A 21639-nucleotide genomic window follows, 5' to 3' on the forward strand; every position below is an offset into this window, starting at 1 on the left:
GGCTCTCTTCCTTAGCCATGTATATTCAGCCAGAAGGGACAGCAGCAGATACTTTGGGCTCTTCCCAGAGGAACCCAATTGCCCCAAATCAAATCATGTTTATCTTGCAACGATTAACTTCTTTTCTGCACAGCCTCCATGAGTTAAATACATGAACAGAGTTTCCATCTCTGCTTCTTTTTTTTTTTAAGATTTTATTTATTTATTTACAGACAGAGATCACAAGCAGGCAGAGAGGCAGGCAGAGAGAGAGAGGAGAGAGCAGGCTCCCCGCTGAGCAGAGAGCCTGATGTGGGACTCGATCCCAGGACCCCAAGATCATGACCTGAGCCGAAGGCAGCGGCTTAACCCACTGAGCCACCCAGGTGCCCCTCTGCTTCTTCTTACAAAAGATAATTTCCCAGCAGAAGATGGGAGCAGGGGTGGAGGCAAGAGGAGGGTGAGGAGGGAAGAAAATCCCAACCTGTCACACTCAAGAGTGTTCAAAGTGATCGTGGACCCCTTTTCCCCCCAACTCATTCCTTCAACACATGTTGACTGAGGATTTGCCTGGCGGCAGGAACTGCGACGTGGAGTATGAATATCTATAGGATAGAGTCCTTGACCTAAGGGATTTCATGGTTTGCAAACAGAAGCAGGCTTATTTTAAAGTCAGGTGGAATTACAATGTTAGAGAAATGCCCGGAGAAGTACGAACGAGGAGCACCCGCAGTCCTTAGTGACTGGAAACCTCCTGGAGAAGGAAGCTCGGGTTGCCCCATTTCCCGGGTGGGAACACTGAAGCCCAGAGAGAGAGAGACCCTGGTGCCCAATCGCGGGCTGCCATGTCGGTGAGGGGCGGGCCCTCCAGCACCACAGCCGTGTGAGACGCACTCTGGTTTCGCCACAAGTAAGAGCCTCAGGGTCGGGGCGCCTGGGTGGCTCAGTGGGTTAAAGCCTCTGCCTTCAGCTCAGGTCATGATCCCAGAGTCCTGGGATCGAGCCCCACATCAGGCTCTCTGCTCTGCAGGGAGCCTGCTTCCTCCTCTCTCTCTGCCTGCCTCTCTGCCTAGTTGTGATTTCTCTCTGTCAAATAAATAAAAAATATTTAAAAAAAAAAAAAAAAAAAAGAGCCTCAGGGTCCTCAGAGTGGGCCTAGGAACAGTTCAGCCGGGGAAGACTGAGGAGAACTTCCAGACACAAGAAGACAATTTCTAAGAGGTACCCCGGAGGAGCTGATGTGATCACAGTATGAGGTGTGAGGGCTTTGGGGTTCCAGAAAACTTCCTCAGAGTGGGGTGAGGCAAGGCCAGGCAGCAGCAGGGGAGGGAGGATGAGCAAGACCTCGGGCAGCACCTGATAATTGTTAATAAGTTTAGCCTCTGCACCTGTCACTTCATCCCCTCAACGCCCCCAAGAGGGAGAGTCATTCTCCCTCTCTCTGTCTCTCTTCTTTACCTTTTTTTAACTATTCTTTTTTCCTCTCTTTTATTATTTTTTATTTTTAGGGAGAGAGAGAGAAAGCACATGTGTGGTGACGGGGGGAGGGGAGAGGGAGAGAGAGAATCCGAAGTGGGCTCCATGTCCAGTGTGGAGCCTGACACGGGGCTCGATCCCAGGACCCTGAGGTCGTGACCTGAGCTGAACTCGAGAGTAGGGTGCTCAACCGCCTGAGCCACCCAGGCTCCACCCCTTTCTCTTTTTTAAACAGATGAGAAAACTGTGGCTTCAGAGGGTAAGCCGTTCCTTCCAGATGGCACCTGGAGTTTGAACCCTGGTACCCCAACTTCAGAGGCTGGGTCCTTGGCTGCTACATTAATGCAGAGACCAGAAGAGCCTCGATGTTAGGGTGAATCTACAGATACTGGCTATTTGACTAGCGCAAAAGGGGGCTTCGGAGAGTACTAGCAGGTTACTGACTACCTTTTAGGGGCTTTATCTTATTTTTCTTTTTAATATTTATTTATTTATTTGAGAGAGAGAGTTGGTGGGGGGCAGAGGGACAGAGAATCTCAAGGAGCCTCCCTGCTGAGCACAGAGACTCACGTGGGCTCAGTCCCACGACCCTGCTATCCTGACCTGAGCTGAAATCACGTGTGGGACGCGTCACTGACTGAGCCACCCACGCTCCCCGGGAGCTCTGTCTCATGAATCCTTACAACCTCTCCTCGAGGACAGCGGAGTTACTGTCCTGTTACAGGTGAAGACACTGAGTTACAGAGATGTTCAGCACAGGTCACAGCTAGTACGGTGTAGGTCAGAACTTGAATTCAGGTATGTCTGATTGAAAGCAGGTGTTTACCTGCTTACCGTGGTACTATGTAAAGTAAAAAAATAAGCTAATGTCACAAATGATGTTTTGACGTTCTAAACCAGGGGTTTTTCCCTGGGGCAAGTTTAGCCTCCGGGATGTGGGGCAGTGTCTGGGAGCATTTTCGATGGTCACAGCTGAGAGGGGTGTGCTACTGGCATGTCATGGGCCAAGGCCAGGGATTCTGCTCCATGGCCTACGATGCAACAAAGAATTCCCAAAATGTCAATAATGCCAAGGTTAAGAAACCCTGGTCTAAATTTAAATAAATTTGAACACATTTGGAAGAAATACCATGTTTTTTATTCCACTATAAATTCCAAGGTCAAAGGATCCTGATTCCAGTTTCCTTCCAACTTTGCTCCTTGCAGAAGCTTTTGGGCAATGAAACTACGGTGCCCATGGGGATAGATGGCGTGAGTGCCACTGGTGGGCGGCCCCTAGCCCTGAGACCCGGCTGGGTCCGGAAGCAACCTCACCAGCCACCGGGGGAGGCATGATTAGGGCTCCTTGAAGATGGGGCAGCTGTTTCTTATTTGCTAGTTGTTGGGTATTCTTCTGGAGACAGTTAAACCCTCTCAAATGTAAAGAATTTTTTGAATATAACAATATATCAGGGCTGCGGCCTATCCTCCTGCAGGTCCTACCCTGGGGATGAGTCAGGGCTGAAATCCCTGGTGTGACGGGCTCTAATTTGACATGGACACCAGATAAGCTAGCAAAGACTCAACCCTCCTCAGGCCTAGGTGTGAGCAGCTGACATTTCCATTTTTTTGGTTGAGAAAATATATAAAATGACCCCTTAACAACTCTGAACTCAGGAACACCTTAACGTGAACCTAACATTTTATTCATCGTGGCAACATCTACACTTTTGAAAAACCATAGTGCCGGCATAAGCCAGGGGTGACTTACGCGGTCTGCAGACAGTGCTTGGCCCGTACGGGTTCGTGGACTGTGCTGTTATTCCAAGTTCTCCCAGGACTCTGGGGCTGCGGGACCAGCAACGCTGCCCTAGACCTCTGTGCACAAAAGTTATTCTATTCCCTAGTTGAAGAATTTATTTTGGGGCAGAGGGCCAGTTGGCAAAATAGGAACATTTTACACATTATTGTTGCACAATAAAAAATTCAAATGTAAAACATTTTCAGTTTTCACAGTTGTTGGAAAGAAATTAAGCCCTTGGATGAAAACCAAAGAAATAATGGGATCTATGACCCCTGTCCCAAACGCTTCTTCTCCCGTCGGTCTGCCATGGCCTTGCTGTTCTTGCATTTGAAAATCTTCCCTTGTCCAACGGGCGAGCACCATCCAGTAAAAATGTAATGCTAGCCACATCGGCCATGTAAAACTTTCTGGTAGCCATGCTAAGAAAGTAAAAAGAAAGAGGTGAAATTAATTTTAATAGCCTATTTTATTTAATCTAATATGGCAAAAATATTATCGTTTCAATATGCGGTCAAGATTTTTAAAATTATTCTTATATACTGGAAATAATATGTGTGCTGACATGTACATTGTAACACTAATATTGTACATGATCAAACAATGAAGTGTAGTGCTACCAAGACAATAAAGTTGTGTTTAGCAGAAAGGTATTTTACACTAGTTCCATTTTAAAATTTAAAATTAAATTAACCGAAAGGATATGAAATGTAAAGCTCTGTGTTTCAGTCACACAGACCCCATCTCAAGGGTTCAACAGCCACATGTGGAGAGGCAACTATATTGGGCAACACAACTCTAGCCCTTACATGTGATTTAACAGGCCTTTAGAAACCTCACAGAGCCCATCATCATGGGTCAGTGGTTTTGGAGAGAAGTTCTAGAACCTTCTCTGTGGGACATGAGAGCAGACCGGTGGCAGTGGTTGGGAAGATGTGGGTTTATGTTTAACATAAAAACTTGTGGTGGTAGTGCATTTCAGGCCAGTGTTCCCCTGTGAAGATGAAGTATTATCTACCATTTTGGGCCCTGTGGTCCCAAGCAGGCTGGTGTGCTGGTCTCCTTTGACTTTGTTTCAAGGAGCCTGATTTTCAAAAGGATTCAGAAAGGCAAACTCCTGAGGAAAAATTTCATGGATGAATGTCAGGCTGAAGCCAATGGGGGATAAGGATGGCAGGCTGGAGGGGGTCCCTTCTCTGACTCCGGGCCTGGAAGAAAGCACTGTGATGTGGTTAAAGCTGGGAGGAAGAAAAAGCACCTTAAACAAAAACAAAAAAAAAAAAAAAAAAATCAGGCAAATCAGGCAGAGAAGTTGAAATGGCCACAGAGCAGCAAACCAAGGTCTACACAGTTACCGTGAAATAGTACGTGCTCAGTACCTCTACTGACCTCTTAGTTCAGAATATTTTAATAATTAGACACACCCAAAATATGTTTAGACTTGCACCATCTGCTGCTTTCTCGTCATCAGATCTGATCCCAGTGTTTGCCATATTATTGGATATCCTGTGAAACAGAATCTAAAAATATATCCTTTTTTTCCCCTCTAAATCGGTCCTAACCTTACAACTGGGGTAGCAACTACAACACTGTTGCCTATTTTTTTTTTTTAACTCTCACGGATTAGGTAATAATATTACATTTCCCCAGCGCTTGCTAGTCTGTTTGCCCTTGGCTTGGTATTTGAAGAATATATTTATAAACCAAGGCCGGGCTACATTTTATCCCATGCAATTGTCCCATGCGGTTACGGGTTTATAGATTTGTGGTCTCTCAGTGTTTTCGGTCTCACACTGAACAGTCTCTCCCCACTGACGTTCCTCCGCCCAAGTTATTTCCATCTCTGAGAATTTCTCAAGAGCTGTTTCTGTGGTGGGAAGACAAAGCAGTAACAGGGTCCACACTCAAAGCCTCTTTAAAGGCAGGACTTGCATGCAGAGATTGACTTTCTCCTCGAATGGACAAGGTCTGGACTTGAGGATGGAAGGATTTAGGGAGGAGTCGAAGCAGCCAGTTTGCCTGGCCTTGTGCGTCCCTCTTGGGTGGCTGCTGTTATGAGGGCCTTCCGGCATGTTCTGAGAAAGCCAATTAAAGCAGAAAAGCCCCTTAGAACCGATTCTATTGCCCCCGATATAGCTGTTAAACTTAGAACTTCCAGAAAGCAACCCAGTGCTTCTCGTGCTCTGAGAGCAGATGAGACGTACGGCTGACTGTTTTTCTGTGACTTTCTCGAACAACCTTGTTATGTTCATACATTTATTAGTAGATGACTCTATTAGAAACAAAAAAGGTGGGAGTACTTGACTGCAGGATCAGTTCATGGATGTCCTTCACACACGCTTCTGTTTTCTTGTGCAGAGCACCTGAGTCAAACACACAGATTGTTTCCAGGGTCTGTGGCCATACCACATTTTACCTGGGAAGGCTAGTTTAAGAACTTCATTTCTGTTTTGTTTCAAATAAAACCCAGCTAATTTATTTTCAGAAATGCACATTGCCTCTGTTAAAATAGAAAACACCTGATTTTTCTTCTTGCTTTCCCTTTGTAACTATTGTTTGCCATTTGTTTTCATCCTCTAGAAGGAGTTGGACTTCTTATAGACATTAACCCAAGTGGAAATAAATGACCAAAGTCCTAAACTTGTTCTTTATGAGAAATACGAGACTCTAGGGATTTGAACTCTTTGCAATCATCACAGAATTTGCCCAAGAAGCAGGACATGGTCAGGAAGGAACTATAGGTGTCTTTTGCCGTGTTTATATGGAGGTGGATTCTGGGTTTTACAAATAGAGAAATACTGTACAAGTCCATGGGGATACTGAAGTGAAATGAAGACAAAGAGAAAGATCCTTTTGTATTTTAAGACCAAATAGTAGAGCCAAGTCAGAGAAGTGAGAGCATAAAGGTAAAGATATTACAACATTATTGTTTGCTCTCTTTATTTCTCTTTAGGGGACATCTCTCAGAGGGAGTGCAGTTTCACAATGTGGATGGAAGATGTATTAAAAAATTTTAACCCAGAGTAGCCTAAAGTCTTAAAAAAAAGGAACAAAGTTGGAGACACACACTCCCTGATTTCAGAACCTACTACAAAGCTACAGTAAGCAAGCGTGTGGCGTATTGGCATAGGATAGGCAGACGGGCCAATGGAATAGTGCCGAAATTCCAGAAAGAAACCCATAAATCTATGACTAGCTGATTTTCAACAAGAATGTCAAGATCATTCAATGGGGAAAGAACAGTTTTCTCAATGGTGCTGGGACAACTGCTTGTCCATATGTAAACAAATGAACACGGAACACACCCCATTCACCCCATACATCAAAATTAAAAAATGGATCAAAGATCTCAATGTAAGGTCTGAAACTATGAAACTCTTAAAAGAAAAGATAGGTCCGGCAAGTGGCTTCTGGCCTCAGGCCCTAAGATTTGGTGTGTGGGCCACACGAGCCTCCCTGATCAAGGGACTAGCCCATTCTGAGGGCTCCGACATGCCCCTCCAGAGGAAGACAGGCCTTTCTTGGGGTGGCCTGTAAACGTGGGCACCAGCACCTCACAGTGGCTTAAAACAAGTTAGTAAGCGGGGTGGGAGGGGCCTTGATTTCTGAGCATCCCGAGATGCTACTACAGTGGCGTCCCTTTGCTAACCAGGGAGAAGCTTTGAGGAAGTGGTAGCTGAAGTCCCCTGTGGGGGCGAAGAGCCATCATACTTGGGCTGGATGCATTTCTAAAACAATGTTCTCTGTTCTGCAGCACCTAGAATATTTTATAATCTGAACGGGCGGGACGCCTCTTGACTTGCCTTGGTGAGATGCTATTGTCTCAGTTGAGTGTAAATCTCAGCTCTGTTCCCTTTGGACGAGTTCTGAGGCCTCCAACTGCTGCTCCGTGGTCTTGCTAGGAGCCTCACGAGGAGCATATGAATGTGCAGACGACAAGAACAGGTGTCAGAGCCCCCAGAAGATCAAAGTGCCCAGGCTGCCTTAGAAAAATCGGTGGGGGCCATGCAGTCCTCTGAATGTGCCGGAAGACCGTCATAAATATTCAATGCAGATTTGGGCAATCGAATCGACTCCAAAGCAAGTATCTTCTTTACCTTTTTAAAAACTTTTAAAAAGTTAATTGAGGCGTAGTTGAATCTAATAAGGGAGTTTCAGGCATACAGCCTAGGAGTGCAACAATTAGATACACGACAAAATGCTCACCATGGTACGTGTGTTACAATATTATTGAAAAATCTGTCAAATAAATAAATAAAAAAAATCTTAAAAAAAAAAAAAAAAAAAAAAAAAAAAAAAAAGCAGACACATTCTCAAATTCTCAACCATTCCCCGGCTGGAAGCCTCAGGAAACCGCTGTTCTCCTCCCCTAGCGGATGGCCATTTCCCCGATATCCTAATTAATTTGGTGCAAGGAAAATGTTCTCTTCTCTGTACGAAAACTACCCTGAAGTTGTTTTTGTGGTTGTCTTTTCGAAACTGAAAAGAAGAACACATTGGAAACCAGAAGGGTTTTATGACTCAGGAAAAGAGAGCTCCCAGAGGGGCCCGGGCTGTTTTTCTTCCATCTTTCCCTTTTACATTCTCTGAATCTCTTTTTGGATTATTTTAAAAAAAAGTTTCTCAACTTGCCCCTCCACATTTCCAGACTTCTCTTTCTGGTCCTGGCACCATGTCCTCCAGGTTAGTTTCCTGCTTTCTTTTGCTTCTCCGGATGAGGAGGTCCATATTTTTGCCTGGGCTTCTTGCTCATATATACGTAGGAGCTCATACTTATTTTTTTCTCTTGTGGATAAAAGAAAAGAAAGCCAAGAGGATGATTTTTAAAAAGAGACTCTCTGCACAGGCCTGCTTCAGATTGAGCTGAATCCTTCCTGGGAGATCACACTTAATGGACACTGCATTGTTTGTACCGTTTGGTTCAACGGGCGGATTCCATTATCTTTCACATTGTGCGCTTTTCTGGGAAGACGGTTCCCAGTACATCTGGATAAAACAAATGTTGAATGGGGAAAAAAAAATCGAAAGTAGATATTTTTAATACCTATCCTAACATCATTCAGGCCATCTATGCCAAAACCTGCATCTGGTACTAAAATCTTTCTTTTTCAAACATTGTTTTCTCCAAAGAACCATCCAGAAGTCGCTACTGTGTGAAAGCTCTTTAACCATTTCCACTTTGTGGTTTTTAACAGGCATGTCTTTGCCTGGTCGAGGTTATCACCCAGCGTTCAATAGACACGCAATTCTGACGAGTCCATGACATCTCGTTTAAGAAATCACCTGCCATTATGGGTAAAAAGTGACAAGGGCAGCTCGTCTTGCCATATGGTATGAGCGATCTCGGTCCCCAGATATGCACTTCTTGTGGTGTGACCAATAGTCCTGTGGGACAATACACATTACAACACAGACAGTTAGACACAACACCCCGTTGGAGGTGAAACCGCAGTCTGAGCCCCTGAGCCAGAAACACGCAAACTCACACCTGCTGGCCCACATTGCAGCTTGCTTTCCTCCTCTAATTTTTTTTTTCCTTTCCAAAAAAGGAAATTAAACATCAGATGAATTTAATGCAGAGAAAAGCATGCAGGGTGAGGCTCCCCCAGATACTTAATCCAGTTAGTGATTCGTTAAGTGGCCTAACTATAGATAGCTTGAGGGGCATGGCTGAGGCCAAGCTGTTTGTGATTTGAGGTTTAAACCCTGATGTTTCACTGTTGTTGGACATTGGACGCGGTGTAGCTGGCTGACAACATGGCGGATCTTGTCTCCACAGTTGTCTGTGGTTTGGTCCTTGTTCTCCTTGAAAGATTGGTATATTCTAGAAAAGCATCCTTGCCCCAATCGAATCTCGTGGACACTGTTGTTCGTCCCTGATATTTATGACTCTTGAAGGCAGGGATGTTTCTGTGGGTGGAAGGTGGGATTATTTGGAGAAAGATAGGGATGAGAGCGTTCATTTTTGGAGGGTCATTCTGACACAAAAAACTCTTCAGGTTATTAAATGTCAAAAACCTTCTTTTAAAAGAGAATTTCTCCTGATGCTACAACAAGAGGAAGATGTTTGTGCTGCCTTTAGTAACATTTATGGTATTCGTGTCTGGTAGGTATCAAGGTATATTACGTGCTTTGAAAGCATAGGTGTCTTCTATATTTTAATTTATGAACAATAACCTATAACCGTACAAGCTATAAGCCAATATTATATACAGACATACATATACGTAGGCAAAGTTTACATTCAGTTTTGCTAGTATTTGTGTTGTTTTTCCCAGGAGCACTGTACGTTCCCCTGGAAATGATTTATCGGTGCTTGTGATAGAAGATTCTAACTGGTGGGAACTGAAGTCTGCTTTCTGGAGCTTTTGGTAGACTCGCAGCGAAAGCAGGTACCTTCATGGGGATTCTGCTCTGTTCTCTTGTCATCGTTGAATCAAATGCACCCCTAGTCTTTCCAGTCCTTGCTGTGGGCTCACTTCTAGGTCCCATTCTGCACATCTTTTCCTATGGCCATTCAGGGCCTGCCGTCCCAGTCCAGTCTTGGATCATTCTAGCCATTGGTCTTCAAACTCCATTTTCGATTCATCAGTAAGTTCTGTCTCCTGTACCTCAAACATTTTTTGAATGGACCGCTTTCCAGCTGGACACCACACCCTCAGTTCACACTACTGTGTCATCTAAAAGCTGCAGTCACCTGCCCGGGGCTCTCTCTGCTCCCCATGTCTCCTTCCCCAGCCAGACTCCCTTCAGTTCCGGGAATGAGTCAAGCTCTTTCCAGTCTCAGGAACCCACTGTTCCCTCTGCCCCACAGCGTTCACATAACCCTACACTTGTCATAGGGATCTCAGTACAGATGTCACCCCCCCCCCCCCAGTAGTTTTGTCTCTAACACCATCTTTCAAGTAGGGACTCACTATTACTCTATATCCATCCCCTATTCTTTCCTTCCTGGCTTTTGCTTTGACCTGCAATTATGTTCCTTGTTTTGCCTATTGTTGATTTTCCTCCAAAAGACTCTCAGTCCCAGGAAGGTAGGAACTGTCTACTTTTTCTTGAGCAGCGTGATACAATACAACTTTGAAAATACTTCAATAGTTTCCATTTTTCATGTATCCTCAGTGCTTAGTATGGGCACAAGGTAGGTGCTCAGTAAACACTTATGGAATGAATGAGTGAACAGAAAATATTTTTAAAAGTTAAGGAAAAATCCACCTACTTAAAATTTTTGCTTTTTGTCCTAGTTCTGTTTTCTAAGGCAATACAAAATGATTCTGCAGATCCTTGGACACAACTACATTTCAAATCTTTGCTACCTTTCTTAGTCATCTCTGATGTTGTGGTGTAACTTCCCTCAGCCTCCTTTGTGTGGTGTGGCTGCCACTTCTCATGACAATGATCACTCTCTTTTGGAAGACTCTAGTTTGACAACAGCCCTCATAAAAAAAAAAAAAAAATTATTATGTTCTGACCCACAGGGTCCCTTTGGGCTCACCTTCCTTGATGAGAATCATATCCAGCTTATAGATCTTTAATTTTCAGGGTCTTTCTCCCCTCCCCACACCCCACCCAACATATTGCAAAATAGAACAAATTTCCTAAGATTTCTGACATCTTTCCCATTCTCCATGGTTTCTCAAACTCACTCTCAGTGACTCTTCAAATTCTTTTTACACTCTGGAATAGAATTTGTCTGGACTTAGAGGTTTGAAATCACTTATTAGATTTTTCTTTTTCCCTAATTTACTGTGTATGGGAAGCTGTGTGGTCTCCTTTGCCCCGCAGTGAGAATTCAGAATCTGTTCTCATTGTACTGAGTGTTTGAAAATTTGTCAACTGTTAATGTTGCATTGTCTTCTTGACCATGTCACTTCCTTGTTTTTCTCCTTCTTTCTTTCTTTTATCTTTCTCCCTTTGTTCTTGTCTCCTCTTTCTCCCTCCTTCCCCCCCTTCCCACCCTCCTTCTTTCTTCTTCTCCCACCCCATTTTTTCTCTCTGAACAGAGCCTTTCATGGAACAAACACTTTTCTCATGTTTCTCTGGGGAAATCTCTCCCATTTCTTGCATTTCTCCTTAGCTGAGGATTTAGCTTTCCTGAAAACCTTCATTTCTTATATTGTTCTTGGGTATGTGTTGTGAACATGTCCTTTAAAATACATGAGTTCATGAGAAAGTTTCTGTAGGACCACACTGGCTCAGGAATTTACTTATCCTTTTCCTTTCCCCTGGAATTGTTCATTATTACATCACCTTAGAATTTATGTGATGTTCCCCCTCCTTGCTATTATTGACTCCCAAATGGGACAAGGTCATGTTCTCCCAGGGTCCCTATAATTTCTGTACCAAAAACAGGTTATTCTCATTGGTTAAAATCATATCCAGAATGGCAGTTTCTCCTTCTATCTGAGAGCTGGAATTGTTAGCAAGGAATGTAAAAAATTTTATAAGCAACGATCTTTTGGCAAAATGTGACTTCCAGCAGATATAAAGATAGCTCAAGTCCCCGTTGGCTTGACTGCTTGCTGACGGTTGTATGGCTGGCTTTCCGAAAGGCCCCCCCCCCCCCCATTCCCTGGGCCATCCACAGTGAACACCCACCCCAGAAGGATGCTTGTTTATATTTTGCCTATAATTCTGCGGTGCTTCTCCCCTGAATTAGGGCCTTTCTGTACTGGACTAGGCCATCTTTTTTCATCCCTTGTTTGTATATAAGCCTGCTTCTTCCTGTTTCCCTTGCATGGTCTACTTCCTGCTTCTGCATTTAGGGCAGGTGTCCCAGCTCACCTTGGTGAGGATGGCCATGCTTACGGGAAACAAAATTCTCTTTCTTTGGATTTCATCTGCTGTGAATCAAAGTCAGAGGTATTTTAGCATGTAAGGGCTTTTCCTGTTTCTATTTTCAGCTAGGACTTTGGGATGAGGTACTGGTTGACCTGGTCCAGTGATTGTGCCCAGTCGCCCTGTTCTCTCCCTTGATCCCATCTCCTTGATAAGACTTTCCTCTGATCTCCTTGTATTTCATTCTTCTTTGTCCATTTTTACTAAGAATCTTGTGTATGGGAAGTTCCTCTGGGACTTTGACTGTTCCTCCCATTGCAGTCAAAGTTACTGGCGACCCCCCAGGAACGAAAACAAAACACAGGCTGTGCAAACTGGCAGGGAGTAGGAGATGTAAGATCTTTGTTTGGTGGACAGTGGGGTTTTGCTCTTACGCTGTTGATTGGAATGCAAATGGGTACAGCCACTCGGGAAAACAGTATGGAGGTTCCTCAAGATGTTAAAAACAGTGCTGCCCTACAACTCAGCACTACTGGGTATTTACCCCAAAGATACAGATGTGGTGGAAAAAAGGGCACATGCCTCCCAATGTTCATAGCAGCGATGTCCACAATAACCAAACTGTGGAAGGAACAAAGATGCCCCTCTCTTGATGCAGGGTTAAAGAAGATATGGGCCATACATACAATGGAATATTGCTCAGCCATCAGAAAGGTTGAATACCCAACTTTTCCATCAACATGGATGGGACTGAAGGGTGCTATACTAAATGAAATAAGTCAATCAGAGAAAAACAAGTATGCTATGGTTTCACTCCTTTGTGGAACATAAGGAATAGCACAGAGAAACATAGGGGAAGGGAGGGAAAACTGATTTGGAAGAAATTGGAGAGGGAGCCAAACCATGAAAGACTCTTGACTCTGAGAAACAAACTGAGGGTTGCTGAAGGGAGGTGGTGGGGGGATGGGGCACCTGGGTGAGCATTAAGGAGAGCACGTGGTGTATGAGCCCTGGGTGTTATACAGAACTGGTGACTCATTGAACACTACATCTGAAACTAACGATGTACTGTACCTTGGCTAATTGAATTTAAATTAGAAAAATAAAGTTGCATTATACACACACACACACAGAACCAGATGAGAGGCACACACAAGGGGGGGGGGTGCATCTTGATCATGAGGCTCCATGCCCATTGCTGTGTGGCTCTCTTGGGGGCACAAAAAGCAGCTTTCCCTTTGTTCCTGGAGTAGGAGAAGGGGCTGTATTTGGGTGAAGGGGAGATTTGAGGAAGGAGTTGGGACTGCAGGAGGGATAGCAGGCTTTGGCAGGGGACTGACCTGCACGGTTTGGCCTCCTCTGCCCTCCTGTCCAGCAGATAAACCAGACTGTCATTCTGGCTCCCGTGGGGCTGGGAGGAATCCTCTCCACCATGCTCTCACATGGCCTCCCCTCTTCCTGCTAGGATTGTGTCCCACCAATACACATACCACTTCCTGCCCTGCCTGCCCTTCCTGACTCTCCTGCCCCCAGGACCTCGTGGAAGCAGGCAGCGTAGTCCCCAAGCTGCCCAGGCCGTGGCCCATACCCTCCACTGCTTCCATCCCCATGTCCTTGGCCCCCCAGACTGCTGTCTCTGCATCCGTGCTTTTCCCACTGGCCTCCTGCACTGTACCTGAGGCCGGACACCGGCAAGTGGTAGGGACTCACGGATCACAGGTGGAGGCTTATGAAATGGCCCATTTGTAGGCTGTGTGGGGTATGCAGTTGACACAAGATACAGACTTGGGTTCTTTTTTTTTAATTGTTTTTTTATTCATTTGAGAGAGCAAGCAAGAGAATGAGTGGGGGAGAGCAGAGGGAGAAGCAGACTTCCCGCTGAGCAGGGAATCCGATGTGGGGCTCGATCTCAAAACCCTGAGATCATGACCTGAGCCGAGGCCAGAGACTTAACTGACTGAGCCACCCAGGTGCCCCCAGACCTAGGTTCTAAATCCAGATTTTGCCCTTTTCCAGCCAGGAGATCATTCTGAGTCTCAGAATCCCTATGTGTAAGATATGGGTAAGAACCATCACGAAGCACTCACCTGTTTACACACACAGAATATATGTTCCTCACATATGTCAATGTTTCCTTCTATAAAATGGATAAAATAATATTAACTTTTTGCACTTATTCTGAGAGAAGATAAATAAGCACATTAAATAGTACCTAGAATTAATAGCTCTTGTGGGGAGATGTGTATTAGGGTGATTAACTTTGGAGTCAGATTGAGTTTGAGACTTGCTTCTGTCACTAACTAGCTGTGTGGTGAAGGCAAGACATTGAACCTTTCTAAGACTGGTTTTCCTCAACGATAAAATGGGAGCAATTATAGAACCCACCATCTAGAGCTGTCACGATGACATGAGACTGTCTAGGCACGATGTGCAAGGCAAGGGCTTGTGCCTACTAAGGGCTCCAGGAGATGTTGTTGCCATTCATATTGATCACTTTGTTCTCCCTGCTGCCCTCTCCTGCCCTGGCTGCCTGGTGGGTCAGGGAAGGAAGGGGGACCATGGGCAGAAGACCCCAGAAGGTGTAAGAGAGATTCAAGCCCTTGGGAGAGAGGGGGAGTGGGCCATAGAAGCAGCTGGAAAGGACGAGCTCAGAGAGGATGTGGGTTTACAGGAGAGCACCTGGCACTTGGTTCCTTTTATTCTTATGCCTTTTCCATCATTTTTATGGGCTGGTGGGTAGACGTTTGCTGAAAAGGCCTCTCCACCTGGATCTCATTGGAATTGAGCGGCCTTTCTCTTTGCTGAACATTTTTCTATCCCAGTAACTATATAAATGTTCCATTTGTGATGTAATTGTTCTGTTTCAGATTTGCTTTCCTAAACTGAGGAGTAGAGTATCCAAAACATCTGAGACAATGGCTTGAGCGTAACACTTGGTATGATGAAATCTTTATTTCCTGTGGTTTACATTTCTTTGTCCTATTTAGTCATCTACACTCTGGCTCTTGGTGGCGGCTCCAAAGGTCAGAGGCTGCACTGTGAGGAGGATGGAAAGAGGAGGCCAGTTACTTCTATTATAAATTTTCCACATCCTGGAGAGTAGGGCTAAGCATCAGCTAAACAGAGCAAGCTTTCACTTGTTTGGAAATACAGAGAAATCATGATCCTTATTTTTGTTGCTTAAAATGTCTGCAGAAAACAACCAGTTTCTGCCAAAATTATAAAGAAAATCCTGTGTGGCTTTAGCTGTCCATCGCAGTGACTTTTTCTTGGAGCCAAGGGCTCCCTCCCTCTTCTTGGAGCTGCCAGATAAACACACATGGAGAGAGGAAGGAGGAATCAGGACCAGGCTAGACTTTAACACTGACATTTCCAAGGGTAGAAAATGGACCTGATCTTGTTCAATGAGGAGAGGATCTAGAACAATAATTGTTTAGTTGTTGGAAAGTGAAAGGAGGAATGGGTCAAAGTCAAAACATGTAGGTTCAAGCCCCATTTCTCTATTTATTTATTTATTTAATATTTATTTAAATGAGATAGTTTATTTAAATGAGATAGTTTACCTGTTTCTGACCGCTACCCCTAGCCTCATGCATAGGGTTTGGAGCAGAGCAGAGCTTTGGGGCCCAGACGATAAACCTTCACTTGAAGATGGATGACTATCCTCATCCCGCCCAGAATCTGTGGCGGCCCAAGGGCTTGGGGCAAACATCCGCATGCACGTGCAGCCCTCAAGTGGCCTGTGGGCTTTGGGTATGTGACCATGAGGAAGGATGAGCAGATGGGTGTTGCTCACTTATTCATGAGCTCATCTGTGACATCTTCGAGAACACCCAGAAGCCAGGGAGGGAGGTTTTAGGTAATGAAGGCATTGGGTGGGGCGGTTGGGCAACCCTTAAGGGCTTACAGTCCTACTGACAGAGCCTTCATTTTAAGGGGACCTCACGAGTTGGTGAGGCCTGGGGACATTTGAGGTACCTGTACCTTGTAGGGTTTCAGTGTTGATGAAAAGAGAGAAAGGCCATGAGAAAGCACTTTGCAAATTTTGAAGTGCTTTCGAATGGTATTATGGGTAAAACTTTCTGGAATCTGGTGTGCCTCCTGCTAGGATCTCACCAGAGGCTCTGCCAAGGTCACATGTAGGTCAGATAGAGTTGCAGGTAACCAGGATACAGAAATGCCCTCCTGAGGAAACCCATGGAAGTTTTACTGAGTACTCCTTGTGTCCCAAGTATTAGTCTATCTGCTTAGGATGCAAAGATGATGTTCTTTAGGAGCTCACAATCCAAACAGGGTCTCTCTTTCTAGGCCCTACACCCTAAGACCTGCTCCAGAATGGATTCGAGAGCCTGAAAGAACTCACCCAGCCTCCTTTGAGCCTCCATCTTCGCCAGGGTCCGGGCTGCGGTGAGATTCCCCAGATCTGAGTGCCCAAGGTGACAGGAGTATGTTACTCACTTTAGGGGCTGGCTGCAGCCTCCATCCCCATCAGCAGAAGGCAGGGGACCTCACAGCTGAGTTTACAGCCAAGAAGAGGACCATGAGCTTTCTGTAGACAGTTTGTCTCTTCTGCCTCCCAAGTATCAATTTTACTGTAACAATGGACTGAGTAGCTCTTGGAAGTTACCATAGGGTAAAGGCCCCAGCGGGGATCCCACAGGTAAACAGGTTACTGCCCTAGAGCAGGGGCACCACAGGAGTGTGAGTGAGTAGGTGTCATGAGTCAAGGAAACTATCCAAGGAGTTCTTCACTGATGAGGAGGCCTCGCTAAGATTCCTTCAGACAACATGGTTCTGTGTTTGCCGCAGTCCCTACTCTACAAGGGCCGGGGGGTGACCTGACCTAAGAGGAAAGCATCCAGCCCCACTCCACAGACCCAGTGGGCATGTCAGATGTATGCGTGCATGGGCAGCCCCCCAGAGGAACCACACGGTTGCTGTCTTCAAGAACCTACCGTGTGGATGGACAAAATGGGTGAAGGGTGTCGAAAGGTACAAACTTCCATTTACAAAACAAGAAAGTCATGGGGATGTCATGGTCAACATGGTGACTGTAGCTAGTAATACCGTATTGCTATTTGAAAGTCGCTAAGAGATCAGATCCTAAGAGTTCTCATCACAAGAAGAAAGGTTTGCAACTGTGTGTGATGGATGTTAACTAGACTTACTGTGGTGATCGTTTCACAGTGTATACAAGTGTGGAACTGTTACGTTGTACGCCTGAACCTAATATAATATCATATGTCAGTTACATCTCAGTTAAAAAAAAAATCTCACAGGGGCCCCTGGGTGGCTCAGTCGGTTAAGCGTCAGCCTTTGGCTCAGGTCATGATCCCAAGGCCCTGGGATGGAGCCCTCCATCGGGCTCCCTACTCAGCAGGGAGTCTGCTTGTCCCTCTCCCTCTGCCGCTCACTCCTGTGCTCTCTCTCTCTCCACTCTCTCCCTCCAATAAATAAATAAAATCCTAAAAAAAAAAAAACCCCAAAAAACAAAAAAACCCAAAGCAAAAAAAACCATGTCACGGTCTGCTGCAGGGCTTGGCAAACTATGGCCTGTGGGTTGAACCTGGTTTACGGATTCTTTTTGTAAATAATGTTTTATTTGAATCAGACACACCCATTCGCTTACATATTGTCTATGTCTGCCTTCGTACCCACTCTACCAGCAAAGCTGAGTGGTTGCCACAGAGGACTTATGGTCCGCATAACCAAAAATCCGGACTGTGGGAGCCTGTAACTCTCCAGAAAAAGTTTGTCTACCCCTGTTCTTGTGAGAGACACACAGCCATGCCTGGTTAATTCTAGTTCTTGGCTGAGGAGGACGATGGTGGTGAGTGGCAGAGAGGGCTGGTTGGCTGGATGTTGCCCAAGGGCTTTGCCATAGTTGGTGGACCTGCCCTCAGCCTTGCAGGTCCAGAAACTGGACTTTGTCAGTTCCCTAGTCATGACAACAGAGTTCATGGTGGGCCAACAGGTACCAAAAGCAAAGACGGATGGACAGGCTAAAAACAAAGATACTGTGAGGGATAGTCCTTTCCGGGACTAGACTGGCTTCTAGAGAGCTGCCCTTTCTGCATACTGTGATACTTACCCAAGTGTGGCTGGTTTTCTTGAGCTTTCCTGATGAGCATGACTAGATTGTAGGAAGCCTTCCAGGAGAGCTGAGGGTCAGGTGAGACCAGAAGGAGAAACTAGCCCTGCCCCTGGCCAGACAATATCATTCCAGTGTCTGGAGTCTACTGCCCCTTCCCCATATACCCCCACCTCCCATTACCATCATCCTCCCTGGAGAAGGTTGGGAAAATGCTAGAACGTGCTGCTTTGGAGCCCACCCTACTCTGAGAGCCCCTGCTTCTGTGTGTGTGTGTGTGTGTGTGTGTTTTTAAAGATTTTATTTATTTATTTGACAGAGAGAGATCACAAGTAGGCAGAGAGGCAAGTAGAGAGAGTGAGAGGGAAGCAGGCTCCCTGCTGAGCAGAGAGCCCGATGCAGGACTCGATCCCAGGACCCTGAGACCATGACCTGAGCCGAAGGCAGAGGCTTAACCCACTGAGCCACCCAGGCGCCCTGTTAACACAGGCCTTCTGCAGCTACACGCACGTCACTGGCTAAAAGCTACAGCTATTGCTGGTAGAGGAGTGGCTCCTGTTAACCTAGCAGGCTCTTTTGTCCTTTTCCATTCTGTGTTGTCCTTATGGGCTCACTGGAGGAGGGCAACCACCCATCTCTGTGCTCATGTTCTGGAGTGCACCTCACTGTCTCCCTCTGTCCAGCCGCTGGCAGCCGGCAACCTTGAGCTGCGCTCTCATGGAGGCGTAATCAAGATGCTATCTGACCGTAGAGGAGGGCGCCCTTAATCCTGACTCAAGTTTTGGGAAAAGGCTTTTTAGCAGAGGTGACACTTGATCTGGGCTTTGGAGGAGGCAGGGCCATTTGAGAGGCAGAGTGGTGGGAGAAGGGCATGCAGGCAGAGAGAAATGTGAGCTGTCCCGGAGGTGGCCCGAAGGCCGCAATGACCGCCAGAAGCATGGGGAGGCAGAAGGAGAGAGAAGGACATTGAGGGTGTCAGGGTGCTGGCTCTGGGGACACGGGACAGGAGATGGAGCAGAAAGAGACCAAATCAGACTGGGAGGGGCCGGTGCGCTTGGGTTTTCTTCAGAAGGCAGTAGGAAACATCCGGAGCTTTTGGGCAAGGTGGGAACTTGCTGAGTTCTTGCTGAGTTTAGCAAATAAGTCCAGCAGCCATGGGAAGTGCAGATTCAAAGTCAGGAAACTCTTCGGGGTTTGGCGAGGGTCTGGGTGAGACATACAACAGGGCAGTGGGGATGGCATAGAAGCGAGGGAGTCTGCTTCAGAGACACAGCAGCCCTCATCAGCGAGGGTTGCAGGAGGCTAATAGGCTCCTTCAGTTTCAATCCAGAATGAGGGGTTGGTGGTGTTGATGGAGTCATGCTCTTAGGAGGAAGCATGGGGAGAACATGATGAGTTGGGGAGGAGAATAAGGAATGTCTTGGGTCCAGGTAAAAGCAAATGGGACAACAGGTGACGACAAAGAGGTGAGGTAGAGTTGTCAAGCTGAACCCATTTCCCTATGCGTGTTAGCGAAAGCAAAGGGAAGACCCATCAGCCAGGGGAAAAGTACAGAAGAGAAGATAAAGCAATTGATCCTGGAATCTTGGAGAATGGCCCTTGGAGAGATGAAGCCTGTGCATCCATTCATTTCATTCATTCATTCATTGGGTCAGCAAAATTGGGCACCTACCATAGGCAGGTCCTGGGTACCAAGGGTACAGAGGGAAACCAATCCTGCCTCCCTGGAGCTCATGGTAAGGGAGGTGTGGCACCCTGTGGAGGAAGGGAGTGGGGAAGGGCAGGGTCTGACAGAGTGGACTGCCCCCGAGGGGGAGGGGGCTAAGAGGTGGGGTGGAAGGAAGGGCAAAGGAGAGAGTTGGGGGAGGAGAGATGGAGGCACAAAGGGGAGCCCTGCAGCTCTTTCCCCTGCCTCACCTCTGCCCTGCGGTGAATGCTGGCCTCATCAGGTTTACCTCTGTGGCCACAGCAACCTCTGGGTGTGGTGTTGTTGCACATTCTTGAAACCTGAAGGGTGGAAGTGACTTTATATCAAGTTACGTACAAATTAGAAATACAGCCATTTCCCTGTCTCTTAAAACGGTTCTCTTAAAGGCTTGCCATGTTTTCTCTCCGCAGAGCGCATTTTCCCATGCTCTTTCATTCACCAGGACCCTGAGCCATGACCCGTGTCTACTAACAGAGTATTAAAGATGTAAAATGCAATTATTCTGTTTTCCGGTGATGAAAGTGCTCGTTGTAAAAACTTGACAAGGAGACCATAAAGTAGAAAATACAAATTATTCATTTCCTATCGCTCTTAATATTGTTTTTCCTCCCAATCCGGTTTCTAGATGCATTTTACAAATTTGTGATCGTTTTGAGTTTAGAGTTTTATGGATTATTTTGTTCACTCATTAGAGCATGGGTATTTCCCAATGCCACTAAAATAGCTATAAAAACATTTGATCCCACCTAGGCTTCACACTTGAACCACAGCAACTCTGCACCTTCATATATAAATTTCTGTCCCCGACTCTCAAAGCCCTTCTCACTTCAAAATGATCTTTTTTTTTTTTTTTCATCCAGCACAAATCTATTTAATGGAGGTGGGCAGCAGATGTTCCACTAGGATTAATTAGTCCAGGGGCCTGTCAACATTAGGTAGAGAAGAAGCCACCATCTTTCTTTCGGGAGTAGCCTCCATTGGTGGCTGCAGTGTGAGGGGACACTATGGATCCCTGGATGCTGTGGATAGACTCCTTCTTAGGGTTGATCCGGGATCTGATGTTAGACCGGGAAGTGATGGAAGGTGGTGGAGGAGGGGGTAAAAGTTCTCTAGGGATTTGGGTCTTGATGATTCCATGGGTATCCTGGGTAGTCTCCTGGTGTAAGAGTATCTCACTTTTGTTCTTGAATGTCCCTGTGTGGTGGTTGTACAAGGCTGCTAAGCGGCAATCCAGGTCATCCTTTGGTATCTCAGGATCAAAAAAAATAAACATCCCGCCTCATGGAGGTGATTGTGGGAGTTGAGCTGAGCCGACTCCAGGGTTCCTGTTGCTGAGCAAGGTGAGCTGGGTTCTTATATGGCAGTTTCTTGGAAGCCCGGAGTTTTCCCAGGTAGGTCTCATTGTTATCCAACGCAGGGTGCTGGAAAGGGTCTCGGGTGAAAGGCATGGTAAAATGCGGAATGAGAAGCTGGTGTGAGGGATGGAAAGCCCGCATGGCCGCACACCCAAAATGATCTTTTATATAATTTTTCCTAGAACCCTTGCATTTAAACGAGTAATCTCTCACAAATATCAGAGTTATTAATACGATGAAAAGTGACTATATCATCCTTTGCCTCAAAATGCAAGTTACTGGGGCGCCTGGGTGGCTCAGTGGGTTAAGCCGCTGCCTTCGGCTCAGGTCATGATCTCAGGGTCCTGGAATCGAGTCCCGCATCGGGCTCTCTGCTTGGCAGTGAGCCTGCTTCCCTCCCTCTCTCTCTGCCTGCCTCTCTGTCTACTTGTGATCTCTCTCTGTCAAATAAATAAATAAAAAATTTAAAAAA

General features: G+C 46.0%; 1 pseudogene; it reads right to left on the bottom strand.

Annotated features, from left to right (window-relative positions):
• Positions 1-20743: 20743 nt before the first annotated feature.
• Positions 20744-21260, bottom strand: LOC123925475 (annotated as a pseudogene).
• Between the last annotated feature and the right edge of the window lie 379 nt (positions 21261-21639).

The sequence above is a fragment of the Meles meles genome, chromosome 15 (assembly GCF_922984935.1).
Source record: "Meles meles chromosome 15, mMelMel3.1 paternal haplotype, whole genome shotgun sequence".
Classification (NCBI taxonomy): domain Eukaryota; kingdom Metazoa; phylum Chordata; class Mammalia; order Carnivora; family Mustelidae; genus Meles; species Meles meles.